The sequence below is a fragment of the Marmota flaviventris genome, chromosome 3, assembly GCF_047511675.1.
Source record: "Marmota flaviventris isolate mMarFla1 chromosome 3, mMarFla1.hap1, whole genome shotgun sequence".
Taxonomy (NCBI): Eukaryota; Metazoa; Chordata; class Mammalia; order Rodentia; family Sciuridae; genus Marmota; species Marmota flaviventris.
The window spans coordinates 67,070,169-67,088,110 of record NC_092500.1 but is presented as its reverse complement, the minus strand read 5'-3'; the positions used below and the strand labels follow the sequence as shown (position 1 = coordinate 67,088,110).

Here is a 17,942-nt window from a genome sequence, read left to right as displayed (position 1 = left end):
GAAGTTACCTGGCTCGAGGGAAAGACGAGGCTTGGGGTGAGACAAAGCGGAATTAAAGTTAGGAGCGTCCGAGGATTGATGGGACCACGGATTGGATTTCAGCTTCGGAATTCGTACTAGGTATGGGAGAGGAGACTTAGGGGTTTTCCGAGACCAAATATGCATTGTTTGATTTCATCAGTGATTTTAGAGAAACTACTTTCTCAGGCCCCATGGTAGACATAAGACAGGGAAAAGATACTGAGGAGATCGCTCTGTCCGTGGAGATGTAACGTATAGTAGGAACAGGGAGATTCGTGGTCCGCATTCCCTTTCCTTGGGAAAAGGAGAGTACCCAGTTGGTCCCATCAACCTGGCCCCACCTGGGCTGCTGGAGACAGTTGTGGGCACCGGGAAAGATTGAAGCACCTTCATAGAGTGCCCTAGGGGCAATCTTGGGGATGGGAAAACAAAGGAAATGTTGGGAGTCCTGGACTGAGAGGTGCCTGCAAAAGCTAGAAAGGCGAGTTTAGTCTAGAGTTTTATTTGTTTTATACTTCCTTTGAGGACTACTTTAAGATGCAGCTTGGCCAGGGGTTTTAGCTCAGCGGTAGAATGCTTGTCTAATATTCGTGAGGCCATCGGTTTGATCTCCCCCACCACAAAATAAAACCAGGACATTGCCAGAAGATTTGTGTCAAAGTGAGACTGACCCTTTTGGACCCTGACAAGTGTATGATAGCTCTCTACTTCAAGACCCTTCACCTCATTTACTGAGAACTTGTTAGATGAGTATGTACCTGAAGTTTTTTGTTTTTAATAATTTTTTTAAAAATATTTTTTAGGGGCTGGGGTGAGGCTCAGCGGTAGAGCACCTGCTTAGCGGTAGAGCGCCTGCTTAGCGCATGTGAGGCCCTGGGTTCAATCCTCCGCACCACGTAAAAACAAATAAATAAAGGTATTGTGTCCAACTACAACTAAAATATTAAAAAAATATTTTTTAGATGTTGATGGACCTTTATTTTATTCATTTATTTATATGCAGTGCTGAGAAATGAACCCAGTGCCTCATGCATGCTAGGCAAGTGCTCTACCACTGAGCCCCAACCCCTGCCCCTGCATTTGGTTGTTTGTTTGTTTTTGTTTTTTATTTTGTGGAGCTAGGGATCAAAACCTAGAGTGTCATGTAGGTAGGCAAGCCTATATCACTGTACATGTTTTATCTCCCATAAAAGATTGAGTTTCCTGGTACATAGTATGGCGGACTATAGTGGATATAATATAGTTTAGTATAGTATCTATACCACATGATAGTTAATAGGATGGTCTTCCTAAAAAGGTGACAGTTGATCTAGGTATGAAGGTGCTTGCCTTGCTATTCAGAACAGAGGTAGAAGGGAGGCTGAGGCAGGAGGATCACAAGTTCATGGTCAACCCCAGCAACTTGGTGAGACCTTGGCTCAAAAATGAAATGAAAAAAAGGAATGTAGCTCAGTAGGGGAGCCACTTGCCTAGCATGCAAGAGGCCTTTAATATAATCCCCAATACAACACCCCCCCAAAAGTGACAATTGAGCTGAGATTTGGTGGTTAATAAGAGATCAGTCATGCAAAGAGCTAGGAGACAAAGCAGCTAGAGGGGACAGCATGGCTTTGAAACAGAAAAGAGTTTGGTAAATTTGAGAAGTGAAAAGGAGCCTAAAGGAATAGAGTGATCAAGAAAAGAAAGGGGGGGACTGGGGTTGTGGCTCAGCGGTAGAGCGCTCGCCCAGCACGTGCGAGGCCCTGGGTTCGATCCCCAGTACTACATAAAAATAAAATAAATAAAATAAAGATATTGTGTTCAACTACAACTAAATATAAATAAAAATTAAAAAAAAAAAAAAAGAAAGGGAAGAGCTGGCATAGTGGTGCACATGCCTATGATCCCAGCGGCTTGGGAGGCTGAGGCAGGACGATCACACCTTGGAAGCCAGCCTCAGCAATTTATCAAAGCTGTAAGCAACTTAGTGAAAACCTCCTGTCTCAAAATAAGAAGGGCTGGGGATGTGGCTCAGTGGCTAAGCACCCTGGGTTCAGTCCCTGGTATTAAAAAAAAAAAAAAAAAAGAAGGAAGGAGATGAGAATGAGAAGTCTCCAGGCAGATCACATCAGCCCAGTAGTTTACAGTATAGATTTTGTCTTTTATTCTTAGTGCTGTGTAAAGCTCTTAAAGATTATAAACAAGAGCACCCTATGATATAATATAATTTTTAAAGTGTTATGGCTGCTTCTGAAGAATGACTTGTAGGGGGGCAAAAGTGGAAGCAAAGAGAGAGGTAGAGGCTATTGCAGAAGCCCAGGTGAGTGGTGTTTTAGTTGGGTTGTGGAGATGGTGAACATGAACAGAAACAGTGACATCAACATATATTTTAGACATAGAATCATAAGGACTTGCTAATGAGTTGGATTTGGATATGAAGGAAAGGAAGAATCAAGGGTAAGACTTAGTTTTGGCCTAAAAAATTGGGTGGATGATAAAGATCCATTCCAGATTATATCCAGAATCTGACCCTGTTTTACTAGGTTTTCCACCATTTCCCAGCCAAAGTTTCCATCCACATTATCTCTGATCTGGACTATTGCAAAAGCTCCCCAAATGGTCTCAGTTTTCATCCATACTGTGCCTCATTTAATCTATTTACAGAGACAAGAGTATTCCTATTAAAATAGAAATCTAATTATGTCCTGCATTTGTTGAAAATCCTCCCTCTTCCTCAGAATAAAAGTTCATGGCCTAGCCCCTATTATTTCTTTAACCCCATCTGCTCCTCTACTTTGCCATTTTAAAAATTCTAGTCCCTATTTCCTATACTTCTTGTTTTTTTCTCAGCTTTGTTTTTCTCTCTAATCCTTACTATCTTCTAATGTATGATGTAATTTACTTATTTTTTCTGTTTATCGTATGTCTCCCCGCAGTAGAATCTCTGAGGGCAGTAGTTTTTGTCTTATTTGGTTCATTGCCAAACAAACATTGAATAAATGTCTTAAATAAATTTACTGCAAAGGAGAAGTTTGTGGGAGGAGCATGATTGTATAGGGCAGAAAAAGTTCTGTTAGTCATGGTAAGTTGGAGGTGCCTGTAAGGTATCTTATGGAGGTATTGAATCAGAGAGGGAGACACACTAGTTAGGTAAGGGAAGAGATCTAGGCTGGAGATACATTAGGAAGTCATTATCAGAGATGAGGATGTGGCACATTTAAGGTACAGTTGAGGAGGAGAAGCCAGCAAAGAAGCAGAAGAGAGGATGAAAAGAAAAGCTAGTGATGGCAGCTATCACCCAGCCTCACAATTGACCCTCCCTAGTAGTTTTTCATTGTCTAGCACTCTTTCCCTGTTATGGATGTGGCTTACACTGGAGGTCAATTCATGGTTCCTCATGAACTTTTGCTAAGAACTCTAGGCTCCTTCTTGGTGATTAGAACAGAGTGGTTAAGAATGCAGGCTCTGGAGTGAAGTACCTAGTTTCAGACCTCTATTGCCTATTAGTTTGTGACCATGAGCAAGATACAGTTATATGCCTCAGTTTCATCATCTGTGGGGGAAAAATAACTCCCATTTCATAGGATGATTCTGAGGAGTAAATCACTACTTAAATCAGTTAGTAGCATATGGCAAGTTTTTAACATATGTTAGTTGTTGTACTGTTCTAATGGCTTGGGATTCAGCATCTCCTGCCAGGTGAACTGAATCTGTGACTCAGACTTTGATAGCACAGTCCCTCTTCATTCCTGTCCACCAAAGTAGCATCAGTTAACCTTTCACCTAAGACTGTTACCTCATTGGATCCAGTCACAAGATACAGGATCTTTATGCTGTATGCTCATGTACTTCACCTTCTTAAAAAGTTAAATTTAATAAAGCTGATAACCAGTATAAAGTTACCTTTGGATTCATAATGTATTTTAAGTCAATATATATATATACTACTTGATGTCTGTGTGTGCTGTTTTTTTTTTCCCTCCAAATGAAGAGAAATGATTTGCAAAGGAAGACTGGAATACTCAGATTGAACCCTCTAAAATATCAATTCCAAGTTAGAGAGTCACAGACAAAACTTTGAAACTTTCAACCTCTTTTAAAATTTTTAAAAAATTGTTGATGGACTTTTATTTTAATTATTTATATGTGGTGCTGAGAATTGAACCCAGTGCCTCACACATGCTAGGCTCTACCACTGAGCTAAAATCCTAGCCCCCATTCAACCTCTTTAACATTACAAAACTTACCCATCTTAGTCCAAAGTTCAGAATCATACTTATTATAAACTTATATTATTCCCATTAAAATTAGGTGTGTGACAAGGTTGGCCCCCAGCTCTTTTTATTTAACATGGCTTTGGGAATACTTTCCTACATAATTATAGAAGAGAGGGGCTGGGGATGTGGCTCAAGTGGTAGCGTGCTCACCTCACATACGTGAGGCACTGTTTTTGATCCTCAGCACCACATAAAAAAATAAATAAGTGAAATAAAGGCATGCTGTCCATCTACAACTAAAAAATAAAAAATAAATATTTTAAAAAATTATAGAAGAGAAAGGAATGAAATATAAAAGCATAAGAATTAAAATGTTTATGATGATAGCCTACCTGGAAAACCCAAGAACATCACCCAGAAAACTTATTCAAATAAGATAATTTAGCAAACTAGGCATAGTTGTAATCCCAGCAACTTGGAAGACTGAGGCAGGAGGATTGCATGTTCAAAGCTAGCCTCAGCAATTTAGCATGATACTGTCTTAAAGAAATAAAGGGCTTGGAATGTGGCTCAGTGGTTAAGTGCCCCTGGGTTCAATCCATGGTACCCTTCCCCCCAAAAAAGATAATTTGTCCAAAAAAAAAAAAAAGATAGTTAAGCAAAATGGGTATATTTAAAAAATGAACAACAGCCAATAGAAAGTATAAGGGAATAAAAGTATCATTTATAATAGCAACAACAAAGTAAATTAACCAGTAGTAACCTTAACCATAAATGTGCTGAAATGCTGTGCGCGAATCTAAAATGCTATCAAAGGTCACAAAAGGAAGCTTGAATAAATGGAAAAGCATACTTTATCTCTGTGTAGAAAGACTCAGTATCATAAAGATGTCAGTTCTCCATAAATTAATCTATAAATTTAACACAATCTAATAAAAATACCAACAGACTACATAACCTGAATATAAAGTGTAGATGGAAATTTCTGCATCAGGAATAGCATTAGCGTTTTGAAAAGGTTAATGAAAAGGAAATAGCTCTACCAAATAGTAAACCATTAAAAAATACAATAATTAAAATAGTAAAATCCAGGGGACATTAGCACATGCATGGGCAATTTATCAAGAAGCAAAATAGTCTGTACCCAAGACATTAAAAATTTAATATTTATATTATATAAAGATGGCATTGTCAGCAGGGAAAAGATGGATTATACCATAAATAGTATTGAAACAATCATGTAGCCACCTGGAAGAAAATAATGTGGTATCTCTACTTCAGGTCTTATACTAAAATAAATCCATATGAATCGATTGTGTTTTAAGTAAATGTAAAACTATAAATTTATGTTATAAATTTGTATTTTTGGAGATGGCACAAAATTTCTTAAAGCATAAAAGACCAATTCTGTCAACATGAAAATCTATAATTTCTGCCAAGCAAAAAAAACATAAACAATGACAAATGGCAAACTGGGGGAAATATTCACAACTCATATCATAGACAAAGGGACTGTTTGTATAATATATACAAAAAATCTCTAAATCAATATGAAAAAGAACAAAAATTCAATAAGAAAATGGGATTGTTAACAGAAAAGGAAGATAAATGGCCTTTAATACTAACCCTCCCTCACAAGAAAATTGAAACTACATTTGTTTATAATTTTTTACCTACAGATTGGTAAAAAATTCAAACATTTGACAACACACCCTTGGCATGGTTGTGAGAAAAGAAGCCCTCTCATGTTGCTGGTAGAACTGTAAATTGCCAATACTTGTCAAAATTACAATGCATATAATTTCTCATCTAGTATACTTGCTTGCATACAAAATATATACCAATTTATAGCATTGTTTATAGTAACAAAAGTTTAGAAACCATCCAAACACCTCTATCACTGGAGTACTAATAAAATAAATCGTGGTACTTCCATATGATGGAATATCACACAGCAAGGCTGAAGAACTGCCACAAAAGTCTTTATAGACCATGATTAGACTTTATCCTAAGAAAAAGAGAAAAGTCATTAAAGAGTTTTAAAGAGAGTAATATGAGATATGTATTTTAGATCTCTCTAGAGTATTATGGAACATTGATTGAAAGAGTAAAGCCAGAGACAGGGCAACCAGTAAGTGGCCTAAATTAGGGTAGTCACTGAGAAGACACTTAAGATGTAGACTGGATAGGACTAGCAATAGATTGGATGTACCCATGCAAGAAATAAGGCACTCATACCCTGATTTTCAGCTTTGGCAGTAGATGGAGGCATTGAGATAGGAACACAAATGGAGACACAGGCTTGGGGGTGAGATGGAAAGATGATGAGCTTCCTTTGGATGAATTGAGTCGGAGGTGCTAGTGGGCAACCTATTCAAAAGTTCAGTTGAGTGTTGGCATATACAGCTCTGTGAATCAGGGGAGAAATTGGAATTGGGGGTAAATTTAGAAATCATCTTCATAATAGCTGATGTTTAAAGCCATTGGGGAAGGTGAAGTCATGTTGGGATATCTTGTGACATAAAAAGAGGAGAGAAGCCAGTCACTGGACCCCATCTAGAGTGCATAGGCAGAAGATAATAAGTGGAGCATCTGGAAGGCAATAATCACATCACAGAGGAAAAGGAGAGACTGGTAAGGTTTTCCTGGTTTGTTTCTCAATTGAAAAATCTTTTAAGACAAATGGGGTTTTCTTTGTTTCTCCCTGTCCCATATAATAGTATGTTTGTGAACAACTAAGAACATGCATGAGTAGGTCCAATCATGACTAGTTCTTCACTGTACTTTGGTTCAACCTTCATTAATGCTCCTCTGATTGCTCTCCCTGTATGCATTTATTCTCTAATTTTTTTTTACATTGCCCCAACAGCTTCTATAAAGCACAGATGTGATACTACCATGCCTCTCAAAAATTATGGTTCTCCATTGCCTACAGGTGAAAATCCTCTGGGTGGCCTTCAAGCTCATCCAAGTCCTATCCCAGCTGAACTTGTCTCCTACAACCCCTGAACCACAGCCATACCCATTACCAACTACCCTCTGTTCTGTGAACTTGTAATGTCTCATTCCCTTGGAACACCCCCTCCCTTCCACACACACAAATTTTCCACCCTGCCAGCTGAGATAGTTCTGTTACACCTCCAACATTTTGTTAAAATCTTAGTTACCGGGCTTGGGATGTGGCTTAAGTGGTAGTGCGCTCGCCTGCCATGCGTGCGGAGCCGGGTTCGATCCTCAGCACCACATACAAATAAAATAAAGATGTTGTGTCCACTGAAAACTAAAAAATAAATATTAAAAATTTCTCTCTCTCTCTTTAAAAAAAAAAAAAATCTTACCCCTGAAAGCTTTCCTAGACCCTCCCTGCAATGAGCATCACCTTCCCCTGTTCATTTTACTTTGTACTCATATCACAACACTTGCCATTGTTTTTTTTTACATGCTAGTTCCCCACTGTTTACTATTCTGTCTCCACACTGGAGTGTGAAGAGAGATGATGACCCAATGTCTTCATTACAAACTCAGCCCTTAGCACAACATACTCATGAAAGAGTTGCTGAATGAGTGGGTGGATGGATGGATTGATTGTGAGTTCTCAGAAGTATAAGAACCTAGTTTTATTTATTTTTTAACTACTCCAGTGTTTTTCATAGAATTAGAACCCTGTGTTTGTGGCAAGATCATTGGAAGTTTGTTTTATTCACTTTTGTGTATTGACTGCCTAGAATAAAGCATGGCACTACAGTAGGTGCTCAATAAATATTTAAGGAATAATAAGTGAACAATTACTCATTTAGTTTGCTTTCAGGAGCCTCCAGAGAGACCAGTAGCTTTGGCAGACAATGTTTTGTGTGTGCTTCTTAATAGCTCTGACAGGCTGCTTTGTGGGCCAGTGACCAGCTGTGTCATGTAACATGGCTGTGCTGAGGGACTGTGAAGTGTGGCTAACAGACTGCATTAGGGCTGTCATGGTTGTTAAGTGTTTAATACAATGAGATATGGTTCTTTAAGCTGAAACACAGCTTGAGAGAAGCCTCAGAGATAAAAGCAAGGCAGCTCAACTAAGGAGGAATCTCTTATTCCATGGCAAGAAAGTTTGACTTGGTTTCTACTATGTACACAATCCTCTGAGCCAGGGGAGAAGCAGTCACAGCTGTGAAGGCAACTGGGCCTCTACTCTGTAGTGTCAAGGATAGGTTCACCAATAACCCCAGGACAAAGGCAGGATAGGCTGATGTTGCAATAGATGCATGAACAAAGGACAGCAAGCCTCCAGGAGAAGGGGAGTCTCAGGAAGTATTAGGGGAGACTTTGTGGAGGTGGGATTTGAACTCATTGATTAGGTTTTCCTAAGTGGGCTGAGAATTACAATAACTTCAGCTGGGCTTCCTGCTTCCTGTTTCCAGTCTTCTGTCTGTGCTTATCATTGTGCTTGATGATGTTCTTAGAGTGAAGATCAAATCATGTCACTTCTCTTCTTAAAATTCCACAATGGTTCCCATTTTATTCAGAGTCCTTTGAGTGGCCTACAAGGCCTGATGTGATCTGCCCTGCCCCCCCAAGTCGTGGCTCTGGCCTCATTTCTCCTTTCTCCTCTATACGCTCATCCACCCCAGAGACACAGGACACTGTTATTCCTTGAATATGCCAGGCATACTGTGCTCCCACCTGGAATTGGGCTCCCCTCTTCATCTTCTTCAAGTCTTTCCTCAGATATCACCCTCGCGAGGCTTGCCATGACTGATGTTAAGTCGCAACCCCTACATTTTGTACTGTATGCTGTCTTCAGAAATGTTTCTCCATAGTACCTTTTACCATCTGACCAACTGTATTTTACTAATTTATTTTTGTTTCTTGTCTGCGTCTCTCCAACAAAACATAAGTTCCATGAAAGTACTTTTTTTTTTTTTTTTGGTACCAGGGATTGAACTCAGGGGCACTTGACCACTAAACCACATCCCAGCCCTATTTTGTATTTTATTTAGAGACAGGGTCTCACTGAGTTGCTTAGCGCCTTGCTGTTGCTGAGGCTATCTTTGAACTTGCTATCCTCCTGCTTCAGTCTCCTGAGCCTCTGGGATTACAGGCATGTGCCACTTTGCCCAGCTTCCATGAAAGTATATTTAAGAAAAAAAATCTATTGTAGATCTGGAATTGTAGCTCAGTGGTTGAGCCCTTGCCTCACACATGAGGCACTGGGTTTGATCCTTAGCACCACATAAAATAAAATAAAGGTGTTCTATCTATAACTAAAAAGATTTTTAAAAATCTGTTGTATTCAATACTGTGTCTTTAACACTTAGAATGTTACCTAGTGTGAGATGCCCAACAGATGCTTGTTGAGTGAATAAATGAGAACATGGTACATGTTTGAAGAAGTCTACAGGAAGGGCCTGCTGGAGAAGTTCCTAAAAATAGTTGCCTAAATAATCATTTGAAAGGACAGGTCTCTGAACTGTAGAGATGAAGACTTTGCTGGAGGTAGGTGTTTAAGTGAGTAGGAAATGGTCTGAGACTTAGGCAGAGAAGACTCTGTCACTATGCATCATTGGCAGGATCCAGATGTCCAAAGAGTTGGGCAGGAATCACTTGTCTCCTTCTCTTCCCTTTGACATACTGTTTTAGTCATCTTTTTTGATGCTGTGACTAAGTGACCTGACCAGCACAACTGTAGAGGAGGAAGAGTTTCTTTGAAGAGTTTATTTTATGGTTTCAGAGGTCTCAATCCATAGACAGTGTGCTCCATTCCTCAGGGCTCCAGGTGAGTCAGGAACAACATGACAGAAGAGTATTTCAGAGAGAAGTGTCTTATGTGGTGATCAGGAAGGAGAGAGGGAGTCCACTCACCAGATACAAATATATACCCAAAGCCATGCCCTAATTCCCATACTCTACCACTTCAGTTACCACTCACTTAATCCCTATTAGGGGATTAAATCACTGGGTTAAGACTTTTATTTCTCCTCTGAACCTTCTTGCACTGTCTCACACGTGAGCTTTTGGGGTACACCTCACATCCAAACCATAACACTTACCCTCCAGGATCTGTCTCACATCTTCTCACATGGACCCCACCAGTTTCCATTGTCTACCTTTCAGGAATTCCATGCTTTTAATTCTGCATCTCTTCCTAGTAAGACCTGCCAAAGCCCTTAAGCAGGCACTTTGCTGCCGCCTAGTGGCTATTGCAGGTAAAAAAACTTCCAGAAACAACCAACAGCCACACAGGGACTTAGAGCTAGGTGGTAGGAGAGGAAAACTTATCTCCTTGTCCTCATGGTAAACCTGAATTATTTACAGCTGTCCCCCTCTCACAGACATGGCCATCAATGGCAATGACAATCCCTCAGAAAAGTTTTAGGTGGTGTTCCAGAGCTTTGGGTGTTTTCGGCTGGTCAGCTCCAGGGAAACAATTTGGAGCAATAGGCAAATCAAAGAGCCTACCTTGAAGGACATTTGGATCAGCGATTAGTATATCCAACCTCCATGTCCTCTTCCTTCCAACTTAAAGCTAATAAATAGTCATTAACCAGCTCAGGGCCTCATGGCCCATGTCATATGGGATGCTACTCAACTTAGCTATTGGTATGTTCCAGCCATGCATCATATTTGCAGGTAAACTATTTTTGCAGAAATCTGCCAAAGCTAGTATCTTTGGTTTCAGCAATTTCACTATGATACTTTTAGGTGTGGGGGTTTTTTGCATTTAACCTTCTTGGACTTTTATCACATTAGACCATTTGATAGTGTCCCATACATCTTGAGTACTTAGTTTTGGGGTTGCTTGTTTGATTTTACTCACCTGTGTTAGTTTACTTTCCATTGACTTAACTTTAAGTTCACATTTTTTTCCTTTGCTTTTATCTAGTTTGTTGATAATTCTATAATTTAGTTTTGCATGTTTTTCACCTTTCTCACTAGGCTGGATTCTGTAATATATCAGATATAGCTACTTCATAGTCCCCAGCTGATATTTGCAACATTTTAGCCATGCACATTCCTCTGTGAGAAGATGACTCCTCTATTCATGAAATTATTATGCTTATCTTCTCCTTCTCCTTCTCCTTCTTCGAATTGAAACCAGGGCCTTGTGGCATGTAAGGCAAGCACTCTACCAATTGAGCTATCTCCCCAGCCTGCTTATCTTGTTTCTGACATTTTCAGTCAGCTTCCTGTAGTAAATGGGACACATTAGAGAAAGAATAGCTACCCTCTCTCTGGTTCTTCGGGTTATTTCCAAAAGGTTTTTGTCCTTTTCACTTCATGCATTTTTGCAGCCATGTTTAGGTCTAAAGTAGATCCTTCACCCAGGACTCCTCCTACATTAGTTTTGTTTGCTCATCTTGGAGGCTTCTGAGGCCAAGTGGTGAAGGCAATCCCCCTCCCACTGTCTTGACAAGGTCACAGTGAGGATGAATGCTGGCAAAGCCATGCTGGTTGGTGGGAAACCGAAACCATGAGACCCTTTTTTATGTAATTGGGACTTTTCATTTTCATGCTCATGTTCCTTACAGGAGGCATGAGTATGTTAAATGCCAAATCAAATTGAATTTCAGATGGCTAGAAAATAACAGGTAGTTCATGCCTTGAAGGCTGTTCTACTACCCCTCAGCATATCAAGGACAAAGTAGAAAGCTGCTCTTCTATCTCAGCACATTGAGGACAAAACTGATAATGGACAACAATCATTCTCCGAAAGGTCACGAGAATTTTAGGCACCACATTGATTATATCAACTAAAACCCAAGTCCATATTTCTGGCCTCTTAGAAAACCTAATCATTATGCTCATTGTATAAAACCCACTATATGTAGTTTCATTCTTGATTAAGGAAAGTTATGTTATACACTTAGGAAAGTTAAGACATATAAGGATACATTCTTTTCATTTCTATAAACCCTTTTTTACTTTACATAGGAATTTATGATCCTTAATATTGGCAGAAAATGGACTGATGTTTAGAACTTACTTTTTATTGAGAAGATTGTAAAGATATAAGAACTAGTGTACCTTGACTGAGAAACAAAGAAACTCTTTGAGAAAGCAGCTCAACCAGTTTTATGAGAATAAATTTAGGAATTAATTAAAGTAGCTTTATAAGACATTTTTAGAGTAATGTTAGAAATATTATTCTATTTAGATTCTTGGGTTTAGAATTCTTAAGTAAAATTTTTAGTTGTATGGGAAGTTTCTGGAATGTTTTAAGAATGGTTTATAAACTTTAGGATATTTTAATATAAGATTTAAGGGGACTTTTTTAGATGGGAATTTTAGATTAGAAATAAAGTGCAGGTGTACTTTAAAACTTAAAGGTTAATGATAGGTTAGGAGTCTGGTTACATAGTTTGGCATTAGTTAATAAGAAAATAGTATATCTTGGGGAAAATAGTACATCTTGGGAAAATCTGAAAAAAAATGAAAATTAGTGATGCATTTTATTAATGATTGATAACTAAAGGTCACATCCTAGAAAAATGTAAATTGACGTTACATTTTTCTATACCCCTAATTATGGTTAAGAAAATGTTATGTCTTGGCAAAGTTTTGAAATTGTATAATCAATGACGTATTCTGAATCTATAATGATGAGAAAAATTGTAATAAAAGATGACCCAGAAAAAGCTGCATTAGAGTGCTCTCCATGGAGATTGCTCCAACAGAACGACTCCTGTCTCATCTTTTTGCTGACGCCACTCATCCTTCAGGACTCCCTGGACCCCGCTAGGGCTGGACCCCGGCAGCCAAGTACCATGCAAACAGAGGTATGGCCAGCTCCCAAATAAGCTTAAAGAAATAATCCTTCCCATGCCTTTGCTTCCCTGAGTTTTTAGGGAGTGGAAACAATATCTTGTTTGACCATATATGTGAACTTTGCTCTGAAAAAAAAAAATGAGGCTTGTAGGGCTGGGGTTGTGGCTTAGAGGTAGAGTGCTCGCCTAGCATGTGTAAAACACTGGGTTTGATCCTCAACATCACACAAAAATAAAGATACTGTGTAAATATTAAAAAAAATGAGGCTTAGGTATAGTATCTAGTCATTGCTAGAAAAACATGATATATATATGTATATACATATATATATATATATACACACACATATTTACGTAATTCTCTCTCTCTATATATATATATATACACACACACACACATTCATGTGTTTCTTTTTTTTAATTAATTAATTAATTAATTTTAGTTTTAGGTGGATACAATATCTTTATTTTATATGTACATGGTGCTGAGGATTGAATCTAGTGCCTCACGCATACGAGGCAAGCACTCTCCCACTGCACTATAACCCCAGCCCCTCATGTGTTTCTTTTTAAAAAAATTTTTTTTTGTAATTGTAGATGGACAGCATGCCTTTATTTGTGTATTTTTAATGTGGTGCTAAGGATTGGACCCAGTGCTTCATACATGCTAGGCAAGTGCTCTACCACTGAGCTATAGCCTCAGCCTCATGTGTTTCTTAACAATGGGAATATGTTCTAAGAAATGTGTTGTTATGCAATTTCACCATTGTGTAAACATCAAAGACTATACTTATACAAACTACAATGGCAACCATGTCACTAGGTGATATAATCTTAGGGAATCACTGTCACATATATGGTTCATAATTTATCAAAATGTTCTGTAACACATGAACACACACACACACACACACATACATATTCTTGTTTTCTAATCCTCTTGGCTTCACAGCTTGGCCTACCCAGGCCTTCTTTGCCTTCAAGGAGATGAAGTTGTTGGCAAAGCAGGAGAAGAATCTGTCAGACACTGCTTGCTTGCCAGAGAATCTTGCTAGAGGACATCCAGAAAAGTCCTCCATTATCAGGGCAGGTTTAGTCAATAAGCACCTTAAGTACAGTACCAAGGCCTATGAGAATAGATGAAAACTTTAAAAATGCTATTGGTGCCAAAATGTAAAAAAAAAGTACATATATATAATGTTTATAAAACATAATATTGTCAGTTCATTCGCTGTCAAATTTCAGCTCTATGCATGATGATTGCAGAAAAGTCATAACCAACTACACATTAAATAACTTAATCCTAGTTGGTTAATTTCTAAGCCAAATTTATTTTTTTAAATCCTGTCAAATTATTTAAAGTAATACATTTATGTGAAGGCATTTTAATATGTTGGATATGATTGGGTGAGGCCTCCCAAAAAGAGTGAGCCTGAGACCCAAGAGGCTGAAAAGGGCCCCATACTGCCACAGCTATCCTCTGTGTACAACCTGCGTCAGGAACACCTTCACTTTCATTCCCAACCAGGCATTTCTCATGCTGACTTAAGCTGTTCAGAAATCAAATTCTATTTCCAACATCATTCACAGAGCTAGCTGTTCACATCTCACATTCTCTTCTTTCTGGAGTCTCACTCTTAAACTGGGAGCAATTCCTGAGGTTCTCTTAAGATAAAAGAGCCATTTACTATTTGTTATGCTTGGTGCCCCGCTCAATGTCAGGCTGATTATGGACTTGGTTCCAAAAATTAGTTAAGGAGGTGTGGGTTATAGCAATGAGACAGAATATTTTAAAATAAACCAACCTCTATTTTATTAAAAATGTACAGTTTGGGGACTGAAGGAGGAAAATAGTTTTTCTTAAAGCTCTAATACAACTTAGCAACACCCAGAATTTTTATTTAAAAGCACTAGCTTGAACTTGCATTTAGAATAAGCTCCTGTGTGATTTTCATTTGCCCTAAAGCTTGAGAATCATTAGCTAAGGGATGGAGTGAGGACTAGAGCTGTCTCAATTCTTCTGGATTTATAGGGTTTTGGGGAGTGACACATTCAACTTCTTGCAGACAAGCTCAGCTGGTTCATCTGTGGGTTTCTGGCATTCCTTTTTTTGAGTTGATGAGGCACTGAAAGAGTTAACACAGTTATAGGTGGAGGAGCAACTGAAACAAGTCCCTGGAATGGAAGTGGCCATCTTGCCCACCTGAGAACTTGTGGGGACCAGTCCAGACTGGGATAAGACTTGACCTGGAGAAGAACCTGCTGAACACATTATGCCAAATCCTAGGGAATCTGCTGCTCTTCTTGTAAATCTGCCTTTTGTCTTACTTCACAGGACATTTCCTCTTCCCTCTCTTCATTCTTTGCTCTCTCCTACCTATCCATATTTTTTCCTCCTCACCCTGCCTAATCTCTTTTCCAGATAACAAGTTACAAGTCCCCCACCCCTGTCTATCTCCAACATGTGGGACATCTATGCAAGCCTGTATTCTTGTGCATCTTGGAGGACACAGGGGAACCAGCATCTACTTTTGTGCAGTTATGGACCTGAGGAAGGGGATAGCAATATGATAGATTCAAAGCCAAGATTCATCTCCAGCTACAAAAAGTGTTTTGTGTGTGCAGATGCACACAGCTTTTGCACCTATCATGCAGAGAGTCCAAGGACCACACTTATAATCAGGAAAAGATCTTAGAGAAGGGCTGCTGGATTTTGAAGAACATAGTCACAAACTACAAAAAGATGAATAGCCTTCCCCACATGCTGAGAGGACATTCCTGTGAGCCTAGAGATAAGACAGGCTATCAGTGTGAGGCAGACCAGGAAAATGGGGCAGTCAGCATGAGGTCAGTCCCTCTTATGAAACTTGATACTGCTGTGAGCTGGGCAACATGGCCAGAGGAACTGGAGGGATTGGCAGGACTACAGAGAAGTGAATGACCTAGACCCAAGCAGCAATGGGTATGAGGATGCATGGTGGACCAGGAGCAGAAGGCAAAGAAAGATGCTCTTTTGGGAACAGAAGCAGAGTGTGTCTCTAAAAGGCCACATACGTAGAAAATTCACAAAGAAAGCTCTAATACACCACCAACCCCAGACAGTGAGTGGCAGCTTAGGCAATGACAGAGAACTTCTGCTAAAGACTAGCAGCCCTAGCCAGGTGCTATGGTGCGGTCCTGTAATCCCAGCGGCTCAGGAGGCTGTGGCTAGAGGATTGCAAGTTCAAAGCCAGCCTCAGCAACTTAGCAAGGCCCTAAGCAACTTAGTGAGACCCTGTTTCTAAATAAAATATTTTTAAAAGGGCTAGAGATGTGGTTCAGTGGTTGAGCACCCCTGACTTCAATCCCTAGTACAAAAAAAAAAAAAAGACTGGCAGCCCACTTGCCATGAAAACAGGGTCCCAAAGCAATATAGACGCCCCCACAATGAAGCATCAAGGAACAGGCAGACATTCAGGGAAGTGGTACCAACCTGGGATGCAGATGAAGAGAACAGAAGAATCAAGGCTCTGCCTCTTTACCTGGCGGTGTAAGAATTCAAATAAATTTGAATAGAGTTGGAAAAGGGGAAGAAAATTGTATTCATCTAAATTCCCTTAGAAAGGGGAAGCTGTCTTTGCTGGGAACAATATTTTGATAAGTGCTTCAGCCTGCAGCTGAGATCCCAGTAGAGGCCTAGGTGTGGGTGGAACAGCTCTGCTTGAGACATGAAGGTATGTTAGAATTTTGCATGTTATACCAAAGAGAGAAGGCAAAAAAAAAAAAAGGGAAGAAAGGATACTGCTGTTGGGTGCTGTTCACTGTGAATCCCTTTCTCCATTATCCCCTTACATTTTCAGAAAGATACTGCCATTGATGCTTGAGGTCAAGTGGAGTGTGTACACTGGATGTTTATGCATGTATTTCTGTGTTGAAGGGAGAATAAAATGTCTGGTCTCAAATTTCCACAGAGGCTGGGCAGACCCAGGTACTTGCAGAATGCAGGGAAGAGAGACACAGAGAAGGAGTTTGCAGAGGGAGGACACAACTCTGGGAGGATCTCGGCTGGACAGAGACCCCAGTGACTTCTGGGTTCTACCAAAGTTCTCCTGAAATGTTGTTTTGGTCATTCTTAATTCTGTTTGCTGTATCCAAATCAACTAACAACAACAGTAACACACACAAACACACACACACTCCCCTTTGGAAGTGGACACCAGGTACCCGCACTAGGGTTTTCAAGCTGGTTCCAACTGGTAAGCTCAGACCCATTTCAGAGCAGAGGTACAGCCAAGGCATTGCTTTCTCTGATATTGCTCAACTACTATGTCTTACCTAAGTCTCCATTGGGAGGATGAAGCAGCACTAGCATCTTGGTTCTGGTTAGGTTAGACTGGCAGCCATCAGAGCTGTTTCTGTGTCAGAGATCTTTAATTGGGGTAGGTACAGGGCCACAAGAGGCAGATGGAATGGTTAATCTGGAAAGGTCCCTTGGAAGAGCCTTGAGTCTGAATATTGATGTCTTTAATCCAGGAGAGGCACAGGAGAACTGAACCTGTTCTAACCAGAAAGTCCTCCTGCTGGCCTACTGAGATCTGCCACACTCGCCTTAGGTATTCTTCTTGGGACAATTCTCAAAGGCAATAAAGAAATGAAAATAATAAAGATAGGTCCAGATCTCAGGTTTATCATGCAATTCATGGTCTCCCTAAATCTCTCCATTCCTCTACTTGCTCTTCCTGAGAATAACCCCCAGGTCAAGGGCTAGAATATGGCTCTTTAGAAATTCATGTGCAGCCTAGGAAACCTGTGAAGATGATACCCCTGCAGTAATCTTCAGAGTACTATGGAAAGCCTTTAAGAGAACTGGTGTTGGTATGGCTAGTTGATGGCTAGTGAATTGAGACAAGTTAGCCTTTCTTATCTGATGTAGCACAAAAAAAATGAGGCCATTACTAATGTTTAGAAAGAGATTGCCTGGACTGTTGGACAGGGA

The 17,942-nt window shown here is 39.7% G+C and overlaps 1 protein-coding gene across 2 annotated transcripts in view; it reads left to right on the top strand.

Annotated features, from left to right (window-relative positions):
- Positions 1 to 17,942, top strand: part of Prpf40b (pre-mRNA processing factor 40 homolog B) — a 107,377-nt gene that overhangs the window by 269 nt on the left and 89,166 nt on the right. The window lies entirely within an intron of this gene.